Source organism: Cricetulus griseus (assembly GCF_003668045.3).
Source record: "Cricetulus griseus strain 17A/GY chromosome 1 unlocalized genomic scaffold, alternate assembly CriGri-PICRH-1.0 chr1_0, whole genome shotgun sequence".
Classification (NCBI taxonomy): domain Eukaryota; kingdom Metazoa; phylum Chordata; class Mammalia; order Rodentia; family Cricetidae; genus Cricetulus; species Cricetulus griseus.
This window is the reverse complement of record NW_023276806.1, coordinates 212,335,665-212,340,963: the sequence shown is the minus strand read 5'-3', so window position 1 is coordinate 212,340,963 and position 5,299 is coordinate 212,335,665. Positions and strand designations below refer to the sequence as shown.

Here is a 5,299-nt window from a genome sequence, read left to right as displayed (position 1 = left end):
TTTAGTTTTACATATTAAATTATTCACCCTGCAGATACCCCCCCACTCGTGAATGCACTTACATTAATTTGCTTGAACTGCAGAAGTCCTGCCTCCATTGAATGAAGACTGCTCATTTTAGAAGAATTATTTTCCTTAAGCATTTAGTTTCCTTCTCAAGGACAAACCACTGGGGAAAAATAGTTCTGCATGTATCTATGTGTATGTGGGATTACAAAACCACAATGATTAAAACAAAAAAAAAACACTCAAAAACTCAAATATTATTTTCAATTTCCAAATTTTATTGCACAAGAAAAAAGTTTGAGTGTGTGTGTGTGTGGGGGGGTTGGACTCATGTTACAAATCAATTTTTAAATCTGTGCACCTATAGAATATTACTCTTTTGAGATTCAATGTGAATGCAATATGAAGTGTAGGATGCTTCCACAGTAAATGAATGATTCATTGCAGTTACAGAAAATGGCATTTCATTTCAGTCAAAACCCATCCAGACATGAATGGTATGAATCTGTTCAGAGATTTTCTAGTTTATAGTTACTTCCAAATCATGGAGCAAAAGCTTGTTTTCCATTAGTTCAGCTCTTGGTAAACATTGTGTTCTTTCTAGATTTAGTGGGCAGCCTGTCTGAAATCTATTAGGGACCAAGATCGAGATATTCACTCTTTTTTGTTCTATTCCTGGGAGATTGCAACGTTTTGGGGGCTGTGTGTAGGAAGTCTTCCAGGGATGTTTGCATGGAATTCTTGGCTCAGATATAGGGATGGTGAGATGCCAAGTAACCTCCATAGGCCTATTGTAGGCCTGGGAGTGATGGGAAATGGGCAAATGCAGGTCATTAGAAAAATATAACATGTTTGCTATTATCTTTGCTGGGTTATCAATATTAGTCAAACAATTTAGACTACATTTTCCATAACACTGAGTCTTTCAGTCTTGAAGTTTCCATTCATGTATTTTACACAAACTGGCTTACCCATTTGAGCATAAAATGGTAGATGTGAAACGTTTTCCTGCTTGGGAGATGTTTGGAACTCAGGGTGAAAGAGCAGGAATTAAAGACATTTCACAAACATTCATGTAAGTCAATTCTTCAAGACTTAGAAGAAAAAGTAAAAGAAAACTTGCCTTCATTGAAGGCAAAGGTGTTTGTGGAAGTCAGTTCAGATGTGAAAGTGAGTCTGTGCTGTCTAGCCAGGTGACTATTTTAGACTCCCTCTATTATAGGCATCTATTGAATTATTGGGGAGATCCTAAAAGAGTCATCATTTCCAAAATGAAAATAAAATTCAAAGTGATACGCCATGTTTCACATCCTTGCGACAATAGCTTCAAAGGCCATGGCAGCTTATATGATTTTCACTTTACTCCCCTTATTATCTTTTGGAATGCTATAGAGAAACTCTCCTTATCATTAAGTTTTTAACCATTGTTTTGGGAAATTCCTCAACAATTCAAAAGGATAAAGGTGAGCATTTTCCTAACAAAGTTGGCATTCTTAATGTTGTCAGCTTTTCTAAGGCATTATTCAACTAAGATTGCTCTAGAACTGAATTCTGGTCTCCCTGGACTGCTGTTTGTTTTATCTGGGTGCAACATCTTCAGTGAGGGAGCATTTATCAACGATGAATTTTGGATCTTGACATGTCTTAATTGTGCTTCATCAGCCTGGTATTGATTGTTCTCTCAGGCTGACTCCTCTTTTTGTGTTGCACAGGGAAGTATCACAAGAATTTAGAATAGAGACGGATGGTGGTGGTGCACGCCTTTAATCTCTGCACTCGGGAGGTGGAAGCAGGTGGATCTCTGTGTGTTCAAGGCCAGCCTGGTCTACAAAGCTCCACAGAAAAACCCTCTCTTGAAAAAAAAAAAGAGTTTGGGATAGAGTGGCAATGTTAGTTGTGAGGATTATTGTTTCTGCAAAGTTGTCAGTCACCCTTTGCATGATTCTTGTTTATGCATTCTGTGTGTGAATGGTGAGCATACAGTTGGTTTATCAGATAGTTATATTCCCAGACAAAATGGACAAACTACAGTCAATTACCCAAAAGTTTGATAGAATGAGGCTGTACATCTGGTTTCTGCCTGAAACTGAGAGGATCTCAAGGTCAAACTCACTGCCTAGGGACTCTGCCCCACTTAACTCTAATTCCATCATGTTTTGCTCAACTAACTGTTATGGTTGACATTTTATCCTGCTCTTTCCTCAATGTATATGTTGAAGTCTCAGCCTCAGTAGCTCAAAATGTAGCCTTACTTGAAGAAACAGTTACTGTGGATGTAGTCAAAATGAGATCATGACCTAGTACAGTGGGTTGCCTAATATACCTGGTATCCTTACAAAATGAATACCTTTAGAAACAAGCACACATGGATAAGTACACACACACACACACACACACACACACACACACACACACACACCTATATCTATATCTATCTATCTATCTATCTATCTATCTATCTATCTATCTATCTATAGAGAGAACCACACCCACACCCACTTCCCCAGAAAACACCCTGCGAAGATGAGGACAAAGAGGGAGTGTTGTTTTTACAGACTGCAACACTCCAAGAATGCCAATAAGTCCTCAGAAACAAGGTAAAGCATAGGACCAGTTCTCCACAGTCTTCAGGAGGAATTAACCCACGGGTACATAAATTTCTACTGCTTAGTACACTCAGTTTGTCATCCTCTGTCAGGGGCACATTTCAGTGGCTCAGTTGGCCCACCAGGATTAGTCAAGTCTTCAAATACTTACTGAGAAAAACTTAGTAACTTCACAGCTCCCTGCTTGGAACAATGTTCCTCTTGTCTGCTACACAGAGGACCTCTTCCCTCTTCTCATAGAACATTACTTCATTCAATTGCATCTCTCTCCACAACTACTTTATTCTGTTCCTTCGTCTCTTTACCCTCTCTCCATTTATTTCTCTGTGACTTGAAAACAACTTCCTATCTCCTTGAAGTATTTATTATTTTTTACTTTAAACAAGAATTTGTGTTTTTGGTCCTGTTGATGCAAGCATACTTCCTATTTGGTTCTTCCTCCATTTTTTTCTCCTCTTCTATTCCTGCTCTTCCTCTCTTTATATCTTTATTTCATGGGTTCCACATTTATTCTGTGAGTTTGCTTACTGTCTTAGCCAAGACAGGCTAAGGTCTGAAACTAGTCACTACAACTGGTATGGGAAAGCCTTCAGAAAAATGTGAGAAACCCAGTTACTGACAACACATTTGCAATCAGGTTAGACATTCATAATTACAATAAAACTCTACTATAGTGGGGAATTACCAATACGGAGTCAGGTAGAAATATAAGGGTATTTATTAGGGAAAAGCCTTACTTACAGAGCAACCTAGCCAGTCGGCGTGGTAGAGGTCTGTACAGCAAGAAGCAAAGTGAAAGCGAAAGAGCAAACGCAGTCACACTACGTCACTCTGACCACGCCCTCACAAGCGTGGTCAGGCACACCTGTAGCCAGCCCCTAAGAAGGCGTGGCTACAGCTTCCCCTACACTCTACCCTGTACCAAAGTTGGAATCTATCTATGAAATTGTAGGTTCTCAGTTCTCACCACAGATTTGGATTTTTTAATAAAAACAATCTCAGAGCTTTTGTTGTCACCCGATAACAACATAAGGGCCACTAAAACAATATGAATAAATGTTTCATATTGTACTCCCAGCAGAAGGCACCTGCTTTAAAAGCTTCTGGATCTCCTTCAAGGAAAGAGCTGGTGGTATAAGAAGAGGTGAATGGCTGGGTGTCAGATCCATCCCTGCAAAGGGCTAAGGGTACAGAGGTCTTTAAAGGTTTGAATCTGGCCTTAGGCCCCAGGGCACACCCTGTGCCCCTCTCCCACCCATCCCAGCTGCACTGTGCTTCCTTTTCAGCCTCTTGAGTGCTTCATAGTTTCTGGCTGGAAATACTTTGGAGCAGAGTAATATTATCTCCTTTTAGCATGATCTGACCCAATTGTTTCCTTGACTTTGTTTTAGAGTAAATCTCTGTATCATCTAATACAGTGGTTCATGTACTCATCAAAACCACTCATACAGCCCTCTATCTGAATATTCATTTACTTATATAGCCACACCTGAATCCAAGACCTATTTTGCAAGTATTTGAAGATGAGGTTGATGGGCTCCACCATCACTTCCTGCACATTCTGGTCCTTGCTGAAGTATGACATGGTGGGAGTGACAAAGACCACATTTGTAGGAAGACCACCTCAGAAAGTGATTTCCAGAAGTCCATATTTGGAGTTTTAAAGCTTTAAGTGTGTGTGTGTGTGTGTGTGTGTGTGTGTGTGTGTGTGTGTTGCAGTGCCTGTGGACACCAGGACAGGGAGGCATATCCAGTGAAACTGGAGTTACATGTTATTGTAAACCCTCTGAGCCCTCTGATACGGAATTGAAGTTAGGTCCTCCAAAAGAGCACCAAGTGCACCTAAGGCATGAGCCATCTTTCCAGCTGCCTCCTTCCTTTTGTGCTTACTCAGGCAGTCAGCACTGAGAAAGACTGTTCTACATGGAATAACTATCAACACACCTAGGTAGGTTCAGAAGCAGAGAGAAGCTAAGGCTAACAGCCCAGTAAAAAAAAGCTGTGCATGAAGAGATGAATGGTAGGTCTAAGACTACAAAGGTCTTCAAAGGTGTGAACTTTCTAGAGATGAAATGGTGCTGAGGCCAGAATCCATAGCTCAAGATTAACCTCCTGAGACCCCATGATCAGGTGTCTCCTCTCCAATTTTCTACCACTTTCCTAGAGTCCTGATTGTTCATACTTGCTTCTCATTAAGACTATGGTTCAACTGCCCAAAGTGCTTCAAGGATTTACACATAGCAAAATGAAATGGACCAACAAAGTGATGAGATAATAATAATACCTTGTCCAGGGCTGCCTTTGGCCTGTGTTTAAATGATTAAGAAGGATCAATATAAAAATTGCCATTAAAATGTCATGTTCTTGTCGTGGAAATAATATGATTCAGCTTTATGATATTTGCATAACTAATAATCCTGAAATGAAACCATACATGAACCAGAAAGGCAAACAGGAAATGGTAGGAATAGATTTTGTTCAGTTGACTGTTTAGTTCTTACCTTCATAGATTTGTTATGATACATCAAGAGAGTTAGGGAGTTTTCTCTTTTTATCTGTTAGTTTTCACAAAAAAAATCTTAAAGGAAAGAATCAAAATGGAAATTTAATAATGTTTTAATAATGAGCAGAGATTTCCATTTTGTGTTATAATAGTTCCAGAAAAATGTCATCAGCTCATTAGGTTG

General features: G+C 39.5%; 1 pseudogene; it reads right to left on the bottom strand.

Annotated features, from left to right (window-relative positions):
• Positions 1 to 3,911: 3,911 nt before the first annotated feature.
• Positions 3,912 to 4,197, bottom strand: LOC107979667 (annotated as a pseudogene).
• Positions 4,198 to 5,299: the final 1,102 nt, after the last annotated feature.